Genomic DNA, 17750 nt, shown 5'->3' on the forward strand with positions numbered 1-17750 from the left:
GTGGTGAGCTGTATGTTGGGTTTAGATCAACTAATAGCCAGGAAAGAGGGAAAGACTCAACAACACAGTAATGTCTGCCTTGGGTCTCTTTTGCCTGTATTATTATTATGGCATGTGAGATGAGAAGGGTGGTCATAGCCTTTTGCCCCATTGGTATCCCTGGCTTGGTTGCTGTTATATCCAACACACAGAATCTATCAGCATAGAAGCAAGTAAATTAACCTCTATGGGCCTCAGTTTCCTTATCTGCAAAGTGATGGGGTTCTGAGGGCCCTTCCAACTTTAGATCTCTGATCTTGGCTATGAGATTAGATCGACATAATATTCTATATATGTATACATATATATATATACATATGTGTATGTGTATATATTGTATATATATATATATATAATATATATGAGGTTTGCATAAAACTTGACTATCTCTGATCTTAACAATAATATTGCAGGGTAGATGGTATCACTACTCTTATTTACAGATGACAAAATTGAGGCTGAGAGAGGGTAAATAATTTGGCCAAGGTCACACAGGTAGCAAAACTGTGGGCAATGTTCATGCTCAGACGTTCTTAACTCAGACCTTCGAGCACTTTATCCACGATGAATCCTAGCTATCTCTAACTACTATTTATATAGTCCTTTAATGTTTGCAAAGCACTTTACATGTTACTTGAGTTGGTCCTTAGAACAGCTCTGTGAGGCAGGTACTATAATTATTTACTAGTAGCATTTTAAAGATGAAGAAACTGAAACAGAGGATTCCTGATTCTTTCATGTTCCCAGTCTCCTCTACACACCACTCCCTCCAACTCCAGCAGAGCCCTAAAGGTCTAGTTTGCCCAAAGTCACACAGCCAATAAGTGTTTGAGGCAGGATTTGAACTCGTCTTCCTGACTCAAAGTTTGGCACCTGTCCTCCAGTATACCAATTAGCCCATCTAGTATTGGATATCTGAAAGCTATCAACTGAGCTTGCTACAAGTAAGCTCTGTGTTCTCTGAAGGAGAGGGCTTAGAGCAGGGTAGGGAAGTGGGACAGTCAGATAGCAAGGTGAAGAGAGGTTCTCCAGAGCCTTTGTCTCCCATCATCAAAATAAAATGGTTAGAAGTATAACCACTGGAGTCCATTGAACATGTGAACTGTTTCACTAAAGCTATAAAAGAATTGCCCTAGAAACGTCTGCGCTGGGTGACTGATGCTTACGTGTAACTAACATACGACATCATAACAGGCTTTTAACCCCTCACACCCCACCCCTAGCTTTGTTGCTTAAGTATTTCTACTTCATCTTGACTCTCTCAGTTTGTAAGCTCAGGTACCACCTCCTCTATGAAGTCTGCCTAGGTTCCCTTAGTGAATATCTTCTTCTACCTCCAATTGCCTTGTACCCATACAATTCGATACACACTATGTCTGGCCAGTCAAAATGCAAACTCCTTGAGGCCAACAATTGTTTGGTTGTATCTCTGTATCTCTAACCCCCAAACCAAAGTATGTCTTCTTGCATGGGGAGGGACACAATACATTTTTGTTGATTTCAAATTTTGTTGAATGAGGGCAGGGAGTAAAGCTTTCTCATGATCAATTCAAAGTTCAGTAGCAAATATGTAATGTGTATGGACGCATACTTAGCAGTGTGAGAACACATTTTGAATTTCTTCAACAACTGTAAGCTGGAGGCCACAGACCCAATTCAGATCCCCCTATTTAGGACACCACCTCTAAATCCAAGCTCAGCTCTCATCCTCTCTCAGTTCCTCTGGCAATATTTTCTCCATAAGCCAGTAAGTACTTATTTTTGTCCTGCCTGAGGCAGGTTCTGAACTAGATCTGGTGGGTAAAGGATCTGGGGCTACCCAGAGCTGTGGATGCAGGCCAAGGTTGGGGAGGAAAGTAAATGGTAACTGTCAGGAAGAAATACTGGGGAATGATTCCAGGAGGTCCAAGGCTGAGTCAATTTTGAAGCAAAATGGGCAGACTGTGGTACAGGCTGCGTATGTGTGTATGGGGGAGATATTGTGATAGTTAGAGGGTGAACAGGAGCAGGGTTCAAATATCAGTGCAGTGATGGAGCCTCATAGAATGATGAATTTGAAGATGCTGGTTTCTTGTATGTATCTATTCTTCTTTATCCACAGTCTTCTCCAACTCCTATACAACTTTAAAGAGATTTCTCCAAGGTCAGGTTGCAAGTAAAGAAATACCAAATGATTCTCAATGTCCAGGTCCAATTTCTTTGATCAAAATAAATGACTTCAAATTGGAAATGATCATTGAAAGCCTTTGAACACTTGGAATTGTTCTTTGTGTCTGTGTTTTGAATGTGTCTGTGTTTTGATGGATGTTAGTAGTCATTGGGGGTGAGTGTCAGAGGCAGAATGCATATTTAAGTAACTAGAAAACCAGAGCATGGGCTTGGTCAGAGAGGCATCAAATGTTAGAATAAAGAAGGACTTTTAAAGAGAATCTAATCCCAATGGCTCATTTTATGAGGAATGATGGCCAGAGAATCATGGAATCATAGACTTTAAGCCAAAAGGAATCTTCAAAGTCATATAGTTAACTCCTAATTTTAAAACTGAAAAAGTCCAGCCCAGAAAGGGTAAATAACTTGTTGAAGGTTGCACAAGTAGTAACTGGCCAAAATAAGATTTGAACTCGGATCTCTGAATTAAATTTAGTTTGCTTTCTATTGCTTCATATTATTCTGAAGGAATGTAGAGTTAAAGGCTCCCAGAGGAGAGCTAGGTGGCTTCATGGTACATAGAGTTCCTGGGCCTAGAGTCAGGACGACTTGAGTTCAAATCCAGCCTCAGAAACTCACTAGCTGTGTGAGTCTCAGCACGTCATTTTATTTTGTTTGCCTCAGTTTGTTTATCTACAAAATGAGCTGGAGAAGGAAATGACAAAGCACTCCAGTATCTTTGGCAAGAAAACCCCAAGTGGGGTCATGGAGAGGTGGACACATCTGAACAACAACAAAAGTCTTTCATAGTCATCATGTCCAACCCCCTCATTTCTCAAGTGAGAAATTAATATCCCAAGAGGAGAAATAGTTTATCCAAGGTCACCTTGGCAACAAACATCAGATGTGGAATTTGAATTTGTCCAAAGCCAGCCATGAGACATCTGTGGCACAAAGATTAAGAAAATGTACATTTGCCATTAGAATGGGTTCTTCAGCTTTAAAGTTGGAACGGAATGTTGAATTCATTTAATCTATCCTTGTTATGTAACAGATGAGCCATCGAAAGCCCAGAAACGTTATACAACTTGCCTAAGGCCATAAGAGCCATAAATAAGGAAGTTTGCATCTGAATCCAGATTCTCTGGTTCCAAATCTCATGCACACTATACCAGTTTAGGTCAGTGCTGAAACCTGTTTCCCTGTCAATACCTAAGGTTACTTGAGTTTTTTACCCAGAGGCAGGGGAATGGAGTTTATGATCACCGCAGATAGGTACTATCTATTCTTAGCTTCTATGAAATATCTATATTGAAAGAGTCCAGTGAGTCTTTGTGGAGGGAATAGCCTGGAGAATAATACCAAAGATGGATAGAATGCATGTGTTAAAAAAGTAAAAGCCTTGCCTGTTGTCGCAGTGATATTTTTCTCACCTCTTGGCACTGATGATGCCTTCTTTATTGTACACCATTTCATTTGTCCAATAAAGGTCCAATTATCCAACTCCAGCACTCTGTTCTGTCTTTTTTTATCAGAAATGATCTGGCACACCTCAGCTTTTAGGAGGCAGTCTGATTATATGCCTTTTCATTTCCTGATGCCATAGCTAGATGCTACTGTTAACTTTTATCATCAGGGCTCTTTCCTCATACAACTCACTCCTCCTCCTGATGGAGGGACACATAAATAAGCCAGTGACAAGGCTCTGCTGCTCTCTTTCCATTTAAATCCCCACTTATCTCACTCCAGGATGCCAGCAAGGAAACTTACTGCAGAGTATCTGTTCAATAAGGGTCAGGTGGGGTAGGCCATTTAAAGCCTCCACTGCAGTAAACATTCTGGGTCTGCTGAGAATGGGTGAGCTCACCAAATCTGCCAAGACCTGGGGCAGAGATCCAATTTCCCCAAAGAGGCTCCTTGGAAGACTGGTCATTGAACATGGATTGGTTTTAGGAGAGACCAGCCATTTTGCTCATTAGGTTGTTTTGACCTGGCTTGCTGAACTTATATTCAGCACAATTCATTGAAAGACTTGATTTTTCTGTCAAAGAGTGAATCACAGCATTCCAACAGAACAAAGCCTTAGAGAAGGAGTTTTTAATCAATTATTATCATTGGATGACAGGTCAACCTGGACTACATGTATCTGTTCACTGAGTTAGAGGATACCTATCATGTTTTACAGCTGATGAGATGATGTGCATAATCCTGGTAAAATGTAAGGTTCATGAAGGCCCTGACTGTTTAATTTTGTTGTGATTATTCATGTTGTTGTTGTGATTGTTGTATTCCCAGTGCCCAATTCAGTGTCTGGCACAGTGTAGGCGTTCATTAAATGCTAGCTAAATTGATGAGAATTGGACTTCTTTTATATTGATAAATGTATAACTTTAGAATTTTCCTGTGCATATTCCCTGCTCTGCAGCAAATAGGTCATCAGGCTTAGAATTCATTGTAGAGAGTTGTAATTATGTTCCTTGTCTTGGGCTTTAGTCATTAAAAGAGGCATAGCTTCTAAGAATGAGGAGCTAATTGTCCTGTTATACCTTGCCATCATCAGATCACATCTGGACATGTTCTAGGAAGGACATTGGCAAATGAGAGATTATCAAGAGAAAGAGAAAAGGATGAGGAAGGGGATGTAAGCCATAAGCATCTCTGGAGAAATTCAGGCTATTTGGTCTAGTGTAGAAAAAATACACTGGGAGAGGACAGTTGTCTTCCAATATGTGAAAAGACGTTATATGGAAAAGGGATTAGATCTGTTGTGTTTGGCCCCACAAGACAGAGCCAAGGGCAATGGTAGAAATTGAAGACAAACAGATTCAGGCTGGATATAAAACAAATAAACCAACAGAAAACCTCTTAGTAATTAAAATTGTCCAACAGTGGCTGTCTAGTATGTGAGGTCTTAAAGAAAAGACAGAATCTGAACTCAGGTTTTCCTGTTTTGGACTAAAGTAGGCCACACATCTTCTATCTCTCTCCAGTCCTCCTCTAGGCTGATATGTCTCTGAGCTGTGCTAAGGACAAAAGACAAAAGGCCCTGATTTTGGCAACATCCTCGTCTCCACACCACAGCCAGGACCATTTATAAGTTTCGGCCTTCGCATCCTTAGTCTTCCAAATGAGAAAGATGTTTCCTTTTAGGGAATATGTATGAGAGGTTCATCTATAAAATCTCTTGAATGGAAATGTGAGTAATTGGAAGAATCATCTATTTATGGGAGCTGTATAGATTGTCCAATGTCTTATCATGTCTCAGGAACCTGAGAATGCAGGCCTTGCCTTTATATTGGATCTTTGGGTAGAAATGCAAGAGGATTTGAATTTCATCTAGTAATCTCCCTTACATGACATAATGGGAAATTAAGACTTATGGAGATTATCATCTGATCAAATTCTCAGTGTCCCTATTATTTCCTATATATACCTAGGTGCCTTGAAAACTAGACATTGAATTTCCTCCCCTGTACTAAACTGTTTCAACAATCTGGCTATCAGCTGTTGTGGGGGTGAAAGACCAACACAAGCCCAACAACAAGAACGCTACCAGCATGCTGTAAAAGCACAGGTTCTTTTGATCTGCTTCACTAAGGAAAGCAACATTAAGGGGTTGACAAGCTTACTTTAATCCAGCATACAAATACCATTCACTTAGTTCAGGGGAAAAAGCCAGCACCCTGAACTAAGGTGCAAATTACAAACAAATTACAAACATCAACAGACAAACCTTGTCTGATTCAAATCCCAATACATAGTTACCAGAGTTTAACAAAGTCCCAACATCTGGGTTACGAGCTGGAGGGCTCTTAGCTACAGCTGCCCAGAGTCTCTGCATCACCTCAAGCCACCATGAGTGAGAGCCCCAAACAAATTACAAACATCAACAGACAGACCAAATACAGATTCATAGTTACCAACATCGAGGTTCAGCCCAGGAGCTCATAACAAGGACTGGCCCAGAGTCACTCACGCCACCACTGCTGTGGGTAAGAGCTCCAAAGAAGAGAAAGCCAACCCCTGGTTTTATATCTTTTTCAAGATCCAGGGTGTGTCACACATGCGACTCACCCACTTGACCTAGAATCATCACAAAGAGGCAACTTAAACCCACGTGGTCTAAAAGCCTCTGCTGTCCCAAACATATCACTCAAACTCATGTATAAACTAGGCCCTCCCCTGAGGCAAGGAGGCACCAAGGACACCCAAATCTAATCAAGGAAACAAAGGCCAAACTCTTCAAGGGCACTTGGTTGAACTAAGGTGCTAAGAGCCCATTTTGCTTACCAACACATAAACTGTGCTTCTTCTTCCTTCATGGCCATATTATTGACCAGATTTCCCTGTTCAGGTCATTACTGCTACTTCTCCACCTGAAAGAGGTATAAAAAGCCCAGGGTCACTCAGCCTTACCATGGAAAGTCCCTATTGCCTTCTGGAGAAGCTTTGGCCAGCCAAATATTCTCTTCCATATTCTCAATGCACAATTCCCAGGTTAACATCACATTTCTCTCTGGTCACATGTAGAGGTGGCTCATTCTCAAACACTTAAGAAATCATTTCGATCATTAAAATTTATTTATGCCATTTATTTTTCTATTTTATCACAGCAATTTTTGGAAATATTTTTCTACTCTCCCTGAATCTGCTAAGGTAAGAAAGATAACAATTAAACAGAAACACTCAGTACAGCAGTAACAATTTTTTAATAGCCATACCAAGATTCATGAGCACTGACTTTGTCCTAGGCCCTACCACAAAAAAAAAATCCATGAAAATATTTATCTTTGTACCATAAAAAGTACTGCTACGAAAGCATTGACCCTTTGTTTCACTGTTTCAGGTTTGGAGTATATATCAAAAGGAAGGATTATGGGATATAAATTGTTTAACTACATTTCTTACATAATTTTGGATTGATATCCAGAAAGTTTGGTCCAATTCACAGCTACCCAAGAATGTATTTAGGGAAGGTACTTTTTTCATACTTGTGATATCTCTAATTCCCATTCCAGCACTGGTTGCACATGAGAAGTTTTATTAAAGATTTTATGATGTATGGATTCCAGTTATGGATTCAAAAGGTAAAACTCTTGATTATTTCCCTAGATTGTGTTTCATCTCACCCTTGGGTCTATAACTCCGTGTTCAATGATAGTATAGAGAGGAGCAGGGACAGAATATAGTCAAAGAGCCTAGGTGAGGGCACATCCTTCTATCCCAGGGAAGTGAAGAGAAAGGAATAAGTATTTATATAGAGTCTACCATATGGCAGGGACCATGCTAAGTGCTGTGGAGATATTATATTTGTTCAATCTCTCAGTGATGGCTGGGAGAATACAAAGACATGTTTTAGCTGATGGGGAGAGGGGTGAAGTCAGAGCCAAGCATCTGAGAGGCATCTCTACAATTCAAGTAGTGGAGACACCATCCTAGAAGCTGTCATACAAAAATATCTATTTTGGTGGAAGCAATAGCTTAATGTGGGATATCATAATGAGGGAAATTCTAGGAAGAAAGCCAAAGGATAGAGCAGCCAAGAAGTCAGAAGCATCAGTCACCGAAAGGACCAGGATATTAGAGTGACAAGCTTCATCTTCATACTCAGGATTTATGATTGTCTGTATACATAGGTATTACCTCTCCTATCTGGGCCTCTGCCATTCCCCTTCAATGTGCTGGTGGATACAGCCAGGCAAAGTATGTCATACGTTAAGCAAACTTTAAAACAAAACCCATATTGAATCAAACTGATAAATATAGGGATCAGGGGAGCTGATCCAATTTCTTTTAGGGGGGAAAGGCTTCCCCATAAGCTTTCTTTCTACAACACTATCCTGTCATATGTTTAAAATAAGATTCAGGTTTTTTTTCAAAAATTGATTTTCAACCTTGAAATATTTAAGTTAACCTTTGAATATTTCTTTTCAGGAGCAATCTAGTATGCAAAATGAGTCATCTTGGTATTGAGCATTGTCCAGCAGGTAGTCTCTTGCCCCTGTTAGCACTATGATTGACTCTACTGGCCCTCCTCTCCAGGAGAACCTAACAATGATTTTCTATTAAAGATTCAATTTAAAGATTTGGGCTCAATGACTCTGGAAGGTTATTCCCACAGGTTAAAAATAAAGTAATGAGCAATTACAATATAATTATCAAAGGCCACTGTTCCCCACTGGGGCCCAATTTTTCAACTCATTGGGCAAGAAATAGTTCCTCCTATAAATTAAAAACTTTATCTCCCGTGTTCAGCGCCCACCTGAATGGGGCTTTTCCACCTTCAGGCATCGACATTACTTGTCTCTACCTTTCATTATAAACAGAGGAAAACTTGGACGATCGTTTTTTTTGGACTTTTAGGTGACTGAATTTGGGTTCCAGGCTTCCCTCCCTGTCAGGGATATGTGGAGGCTGACACTCTGAGATGTCCAATAAGTGCTTTCTGTGCCTGGCCCTGTTTTTCCAAATGTGCTTTTACGCATTCACCATGGAATTCATCCCCTGGAGTTGGTGAAGCCATAGGAAATGTTCAAAAGTATTTTTATTTCATTTCTATTTTTGAGTCACTTGAAGTGAGCACTCTCTGTAATCTGGGGGTCTCACAGTGTATTTTGACAGAATTAAGAATAGACAAAAAGCAAGATTTCCCCAAAGGTTGCCTGGGAAGCTGTAGGAAATGTGGACATCTACACAGCATGTTTCAAGCCTTAGAGAATCCCCTTGATTTCTAAAGAATCATCAAGAAAAGCAAAATGGGAGTGATGGTAGTGATGAAGGGATAATGCCAGCATCTAGTCAAGGAGTACGTGAGCCAGTGGCTTTGCCACTTGGCATTAATAAATGAACAGAATTCTCTGACTTCCATGCTTCCAGGAGCTGTCCATCAAAAAAAATATGTGCTACTAGAGCCAGTCATGATACAGAGTCACAGTTTAAAAACTGGAAAGAATTTAGAGGCCAAGTAGGGTGACCCATATGTGAAAAGGAGTCCTCTCTGAAACATCTTCAAAAATGGGAATCCATCCTTCATTTGGAAATTTCTAGAGATGAAGCAATGGTCCTGGAGATGGAGAGACCTGGATTTAAATCCTGCCTCCAACATTTAGCAATTATGTTACCTTTGCCAAGTTCTTAATCTCTCTGACTCAGTTTCCTCAACTATAAAATGGAGATCATAATATCACCTTTCTCACAGAGTTGTGAGAATCAAATGGGATCATATTTGTAAGGTGCTTAGTAGAATGTCTGGGATATAGGCTTTTAAATAAATGCTTATTCCCTCTTTCCTCTATTTCCTATTGTTAGCCTCTTTAGATTGTGGACTCCTTGAGATCTGGGACTGGTTTTTGCTTAATGCCTTATTTCCACCACTCAACATAGTTCCTGGCACATAGTGGGTGCTCAATAATTTCTTGTTTACTGTGTTGTTGGTAGTTTTTAATTTCCATATTTACATTAATTCCAACTATGTCTAGGTCTGTGCTACGAGGTCAAGCAGAATGAGTCTAATGTCTTTTCCACAGAGCATTTCATGAACATATATTACAGCTCTCCCAGTTGAGGGGCATACCATCACTTCTCTGGGCTATTGTTTTAAAACCCACCTCTTATGATTTAATGGTATAGTTGATTAGCTTAAGAATTTTCTTGGATAACTTATCAGTCAGAAATAAAGAAGAATCTTCCAGACCTTCACATTTACAGAAAGATTTGCATGAGAATCTCATAGTATAGAATGGTGTGTCAGATTTATGAATATGAAATTTGCAGCAGAAGAAATACTCACACAGATGTGATAATGGTTCCATCTAAGCAAGTCATAGACAGAATATCAGCTAGGGAGAACTTTGGCCATTCCCTATTCTGGTATCCTAATGTTCTAATGTGGTCTAGACTTTTCGCATGGATAAACAAGCAGTGTTCCATGTTTTTTGGGTTGGAAAGCTATCATGTTGGAAGGTGGGACCACCAGGGAAGGGTAGGGCATAATTTATGTACTATTAGTGCCAGGAAGAAGAAGTAGACTGGCATAAGCAGCAGTCAAGAATACTTGTGCTCAAATTCTGCAACATATACTAGCTATGTGAAACTGGAGAAATCATAATCTTTCTGAACCTCAGATTCCTCATATGTAAAATGATGGAATTAGAATCAATGGCATCCAAGGTCTCATCCATCTCTAAACCTATGATACTAGCAATAATTCTCTGGGGAAATTTTGGGGGATCGCTTCTATAAATGTTGTCTTGGAAAGAGTATAGCACTGGATTGATTTTCAGTGGACCTGAATCAAAATCAGAGTTGTGTCACTGTCTTCCTACCTGGACAAATATCTCATCTTGTTTGAGCCTCCATAAAATTATAGATTTGGACTGGTGTTCTCTAGGGTACCTTCTTAGCTCTACACCCTAAATCCAGTGACTCAGAGTTAGGAGGACCTGAGTTCAAATGTGGCCTCAGACACTTCCTAGCTGTGTGATTCTGGGCAAATCACTTAACCTTGTTTGCCTCAGTTTCCTCATCTTAAAAATGAACTGGAGAAGGAGATTGCAAATCACTCCAGTATTTTTCCCAAGAAAACCCCAAATGAGGTCACAAAGAGTTGGACAGAACTGAAAAAACTCAACAACTAAAAACAGCACAAATAATGAAGCATTAGTCAGGAAATTTGAAGAAAAAGAAGGACCATTATTATTGCTTAAGGATATTTAGACTAGATGCAACTGTTTTGCCTTGAAACAGATTTGATTTAAAGAGCAGTGAGGGCCAAATCTCCTTAAGTCTTCTGGGAAGAGTATAGCTGCATTGCCTGGGCTCCTAGGAAGTTTCCTGATTTGGACATTCCTTTCTGTCTTCTCTAGTGTGATTATCAGTAGAAAAAAGCCTGGAGAACAGGGTGTATTATATGTCTTTCCCTCTCCTGGGCATCTTGAATACTTTCATTGCGTCAAGCATGTGCCTATGCTTGGTACCTTCTGTAGTGAGGGTAGAGGAGAGAGTCTGTTTTTGGTGGTCTAGTCATTACTGATAAGGATTTCAGATATAACTTCATTTCTTCTATTGTGATTGTTTCGAGACTGCCCAATTCTCTTAAACAATAGTTAAATGGTCCTGTTGTAACACACCTTTTTTCATCTAGAATTTTAAGGGGTGATATGGTTCTAGACTCTCAATCTGAGAAAGCATCTCCATGTGACTTTTCTAGCTGGGGGTGGGAGTGGTGATTAACTGAACTGAGTAACTGAAACCCCTGTATTCCTCAGAAGTCAGTGAAAAAAAGTCTCATTGAAGTTGAAATTAACTGGAGCATATTATAATATATATCTGCTTTCAATTAGATGCCATGGGCTTCAGGAGAAATCTAACATGATAAGAAGTGAGAAGTTCCTCACACTACTTTTAGCAATATGATGATATAAGTAAATTGCTTAATGTCTCAGACTCAGTTTTATTCAATGTATTGCACCTGCCTACCTCACAGTTTTTTCTATTATAATCCAATAAGGTAAGCACTTTAGAATTTAATAAACCAACCTAAGGACCTACAATGTGCTGCTCACAAGGTGGTAGGAATAGAAAAGCAAAATCATCTATCAATTAAATTTAAAAAGTCTCTGCACTCAAGAAGCTTTCATTATGCTGGGTCAGGTGTAATGTTAATGGGGTATAAGATCTCCCATGCCCATTAATAGGCCTCACATGGAGCTTGGGGAAACTTGGTTAGAGGAGGCTTGCTTGTGGGAAGGCTTTCACACCTTTTGCTCATTTCTAATTAGGCACTGAGTCATGAAGGTTGTGATGCCTTCTGGCTCTGTGAAGTTGGTAGTTTGCTTTGGGGGCTAGCTTATGAGAAGGATCTAGTGATTCCCTGGTCAAGACTCTGAGTAGTCACATGTTCATAATCCCAACTATTCAGAGGTAAAGGCTCTTTCGATCCAGTGATGTATGTAAAGTATATAGGAATATTGCTTTGGTTCAGGCAGTTAAGAGCCCTGTCTGTTGGTTTTTATGCTAATTTCTCTTCTCTGTATTTTCTCTGATATTTAGGGTGCTGACCTTTCCCCCTGAACTAGTGAATGTAATTAAAGATTGTTGACCCCTTAAACAGCTATCTTTCCTAATAAAGCAGATCTAAGTTTTCTTGACTCTAAGTCAAGGAAGTGGTTATACTCCCTATGGTATTCTGACATCTTGAATTCAGGTGATTATAATTCAAGGCAATTTGAGGAGAAAACATTACCCACTGAGACTGATGGTCATGTTATTTTTTTAATTTGGAAGAGGTGGCACTTGGTTTGAACTTTTAAAAAAGAAAAGGGTTTAGCTGGGGGGTGGGTGGTGGTGATGTGGTGTGAAGGAGAGTGTTCTCTTGGTAAGCAAAATCCTCTGGAAGAGAGATCATTCCATTCCACAGAGGAACAGTCCTCAGCCCCCATGGCAAGAACATAAAAACTAATGCTCTAACCTCTTAACCTCCAAGAGGTTAAGGTCTGGCAAGTAAGGGGGAAACACTGATTGACAGAAATGCATCGCAGGAAATGTAAAGGGAAAATTTTTTGCAGTGGTACTTCAATACACCATCAGAGGCAGACTGAAAAACACAGTGATGGTGGGCTGAAATCTATTTTTCTATAAAGTGTACATCACCTCTTCTACTCCAAGTGTTGGCACCCTGGCTTTGATAAAACTCCATGGCCCATTGTAGTTGTGGAGGTCATGCAATTTGGTTAGCAGCCAGGAGCTGTAAATTACTATATACATGTAAGATATTATCAATCTCCATGCAAAAGCCATTTGGATTCACTCTTCATTTAATTATCTTTTTAAAAATATTCATTTTATTTTTAATTTATGGAATTAAACAATCAATTCCATAACATAGTATACTAAAAAAAGATGATTGCACATGAAACTACAAATCTATTATATACAACTTTCAAAATTTGGAAAACACTTTAGAACACATCAGCCCCATTTTACAGATGAGGAAACTGAGACAGGTCATGAAACTTAATGTTGCCAAATTAAACTAGAAACAGATTCTTGTGGCAATATTAAGTTAGAAAATCACAAATTAACATCATCTATGTTTTATTATATTTTTTATTATTTTATTAAACTCTTCTCAATTACATTTTAATCTGGTTGGAGCTGGATTAGAGTTTTGTGGTAAAGCTTTCAATGATATACCATGAGCTACAGGGGAAAGCTAGCATGATAAAAAAATTAGAAATTCTGCATACCACATTGCCAGAGGGCACTTCTTAGTAGCTAGTCAGTATCCAAGGCTGGATTTGAACTTGGGTCTTTCAGACTCTATGCCCAGAACTATTTTCACTATCCTTTTTCTCTCCCAGTTTTGAAGTAGATATTTTGGCTTTTCATTGTTTCTTTCTTTCATTTATTTATTTATCTATTTATTTATTTATTTTAATTTTTTTTTAATTTTTATCTTTAGTTTACAACAGACAGTTCTACATAATTTTGAGTTCCAGATTTTCTCTCCTCTCTCCCCCCCCCCAAGACGGCATGGAATCTCATATACTGCCACGTATAACTTCATATTGAATTAATTTATACTCTAGTCAAGTTGTGGAGAAGAATTATGACCAATAGAATGAATCATGAGAAAGAAGAAACAGAACCAAAAAAAACCCAACCCAAAAACAAAAACAAAAGAGAAGAGAAAAAGGCGAGCATGAAGTGTGCCTCAATCTGCATTCAAACTTCATAGTTCTTTCTCTGGATGTAGATAGCATTCTCCATCGTGAGTCCTTTGGAGTTGTCCTTGCACCTTGTGTTGCTGAGAAGTGCGAAGTCTGTCAGGGTTGGTCCTCACGGAATCCATATATCTGTGGTTGTGTACAATGTTCTCTTGGCTCTGCTCTGCTCACTCAGCATTATGTCGTGTAGGTTTTTCCAGGTTGTTATGAAGTCCGTATCATCCCCATTTCTTATGGCACAATAGTATTCCATTACCTTCATATACCACAGCTTGTTCAGCCATTCCCCAATTGATGGGCAACCCTTTGATTTTTCTCTCCCAGTTTTGAAGTAGATATTTTGGCTTTTCGTTGTTTCTTTATATTTCCATTTTATATAGGAGCCAAATTATTTTCCATGAAAACATAGCATCTCTGAAATAGGGAAATATTGTTGTTATGAAAATCTGAAGTAAACTCTTTAAAATGTAGCATTTGTAGAAGTTACCCTAAAAGCTTTTTTGTCTTAAAGTGACTATGAGTAATTCTCTTATCCTGGGCCCTGAAGGATTGACTTCTTTGACATCCCCTAACTGAGTTTGATAGACAGAAGCATCTATAGGATCAGGGACCCATCAAATCAGGATACTTTGCATTGTACTAGTAGCTGCTGACATCATTGTGTGGCCTATTTCTGGGTGCTCATAGTGAGAGGCCTCATCTCTTCTGTCATTTCAGCCAGAGACAGAGCTGTCTTGTGGAGGGCTGTTGGTAATTTTATGATGATACACTTTCATAAACTTCCTGAGCATCTTGTTAAATAACCTTTATAGGTAGAACTGCTGTTATTCATGCTTCACTGGTGTCTCAGCAGCTTCTGTTCAGTTAACAAAGCCTCATAAAGAGGCCCAGCATCCACAGCATCCCAGTGACCCGGTGCTATTGGACAGGGCAATTGGAGAGATGCATGCTGCTTTATTGGCTGAGAGCAACGCTCTGGCTTTTCCAGCTTGTGTGGATCAATTAGGCTTCTCTGATGCAAAATTGTAAATGGCAGGGAAAATACTGGGGGATTAAAAATGAATCTTTGTGTTTCCTGACAGACTCTCAATAACTTTAATGAGCATATATTAGCTTTTTTTGGACACTTACAATGGTCTTGTAAACATCGGTCTCCTCTACATTCTCTTAGCTTTCTCCTAATACAAGAAGATTGAAATGAAGTCTGGGAGTAGGGGTTGGAGGAGGGTGTGTGGCATAGAGTAAGAGCAGCATGCTTTAATAAAGGGTATTGGACTTGCAGTCAAGGGCTTTGGATTCAAATCTGGCTGACGTTGACTGCCTATGTGACCTTGGATGATTTAGCTTCCTGATCTACAATCCTCATCCACAAAATTCAGCTTCCTAATCAGGAAGCCATAGTCTTCTGATCTACAAACTGGGGGTGTTGGGCAAATGGATATGTATAAGATCTTTTCCCTAAATGTCTGATCACATGTGATCCTCAGACTGGCTGTGCATTTGATAATTTGCATACATTTCAGTGAGGGAGTTGAGCCACAACATACAAAACCAAATCAAATGATGTAGTGTATTTTTAAATATTCATTTTAAATTTAAATACAAAATTTTTTTTAAAAAAAGAATATTTCCACGTACACAGCAGAATATAAATAGAGGATTCAATATAAAGCCATAAATTTCTATTTCAGACTGTTTTTACCTGAAAACAACTATGTAATACTATACAGTTTTCAAAGCTACTCAGCTTTTTTGTGCTTCCTTCTAAGTTTTTTGTTCTCTGCCGTGCACTTTTAATTTTTTTTCTTTCTTTCTCCATCTTATTCTAGAGAAGGCTACAACTAAATACACACATACATATATACATGCAAATGTATGCATATATGTGCAATCATACTGGACATATATGTATTTGTCAGTTCTTTCTCTAGAGATCAAGCATATTTTAAAGAGACAGTGTGATGTAGTATGGGAAGGGTCAAAGGCTAAGGATGACCTGAGAACATTTACTTGCTTTCTCAGTCTCACTTTCCTCATGCTTAAAATGTGTATGTGGTCTAGACTCCTTTTGTGGGAGTGCGATGATTTGGAAAGAGCAGTGAGTATGGAGTTAAATACCCAAGGTTTAAGTCCTTTCTCTTCTATTTAGTAACTATGTAGCCTTAAGGAAGGCATTTCAATTTCCCAAGCCTCATATTCCCCCTCCATCTGGCATGTTAGCCTTTCCTACATTCAAGACATTTCATCTCTTGCATCCATGCCTTTGAACAAGTGGTCCCTCATATTGGGAATATATTTCCTCATCTCTCTGCCTTGTGGTAACCTAAGCTTCCTTCAGAGCACAGTTCAGCCACCATCTCCCATTTTTCCCCATCCCCACCCACCCAATTATTCTCTCTCTCTCTCTCTCTCTCTCTCTCTCTCTCTCTCTCTCTCTCTCCCTTCCCTCCCTCGTAGATACACTCACATACTATTTTAATTATTAAAATATAAATTTAAAGAAAATTATTAAATTTTTAATTCAATGCCCATGTTATGAGTAAAACGTAATCTTGGAGAGTATCCATTGTTTTATGTTTTGCATTTCCCTTTAGTATATAGCATAGTTCCTTGGACATAATAGTCACAATTAATATTTATTGAATTAAATTGAATTGTATAGAGTGGCAAACTATCCTCAGAGCCATCTGTCTTTCCCCCTGGATTCTTGAACTTAATATCAAATGAGAATTTTCAAAACCTACATGTGTTTGTGTATTTGGAGGGAAGCAGGGGGATGTCTCCTCTGACCAAATAACAAATGACCAATAAGCATTTATTAATCTATTAATATCATTGCAATATAATATAATAATATTTATTAATCTATTAATAATAACATGGAGGAGCCAGCTGGCACAGTGGATAGAGCTATGAGCTTGGAGTCAGGAAGACCTGAGTCAAATCCAGCCTCAGACACTTATTAGCTGTATGTCCCTGGGCAAGTCATTAACCCTGTTCTCCTCAGTTCCTTATCTATAAAATGATCTGGAGAAGGAAATGGCAAAAAACTCCAGTGACTGCCAAGAAAACCCCAAATAAGCTCGACCACAAAAAGTTGGACACAACTGAAATGACTCGACAACAAATCAATCTATTACCTTGTTTGAGGCACTATGCTAAGTGAGCTCACCAAGTACTCTGATTTATGTTTTGCTTTCCTTACCATATGTTCTATCCTGATGTGGAGGGCACCCTAGAACAAGTAACAGGTACCTGAGAGAAGTAAAATTTTCAACTTGATTCTCTTTCTTTGTCTTGGTTGAGGCTTTCATCCAGCTAATACTCATTTTCTGGAAAGTGTAGCTTCTATTGTGACTGAGATTCTGGAGAAATCAATTAAAAACATTTATTAGATATCTGCTATGTCTAAAGAACTGGTTAGGTATGGGGGGCACAGTGATGAGAACTTCCATTCTATAGGGAGATATAACATGGAAATAAATAAATGATGTGATTTGATAGTTTATTACAAGTATCTAGAAGAAGTGCTATTAAATAATTTGAGGAGTAATAGATGACTTGAAATTAACAGAATCATGTAAGACCTCACATAGGAGGTAGCTCTCACCTGAGCCTCGAAGGAAGAAAAAGTTTTGAAAAGTAAAGATGGGGGAGATACATTCCAACCATGGGTCCCAGTGTATGCAAAACTATGGAGCAGCAGGATGGTTTGTTGAATTTGGTGAATAGCTAGCAGTCCAGTTCCCCCTTCCCTAAAACATAGAATGTTAAAGGAGGAGTAGAATGAAGTAAGAAGGGGAATGTTAGATTAGAGCCAGACTAGGGAGTACTTTA

General features: G+C 39.0%; 1 protein-coding gene across 1 annotated transcript in view; it reads left to right on the forward strand.

Annotated features, from left to right (window-relative positions):
- The window catches only part of GRID1 (glutamate ionotropic receptor delta type subunit 1), a 1144779-nt gene that overhangs the window by 719185 nt on the left and 407844 nt on the right, over window positions 1-17750 (forward strand). The window lies entirely within an intron of this gene.

Source organism: Trichosurus vulpecula, chromosome 8 (genome assembly GCF_011100635.1).
Source record: "Trichosurus vulpecula isolate mTriVul1 chromosome 8, mTriVul1.pri, whole genome shotgun sequence".
Classification (NCBI taxonomy): domain Eukaryota; kingdom Metazoa; phylum Chordata; class Mammalia; order Diprotodontia; family Phalangeridae; genus Trichosurus; species Trichosurus vulpecula.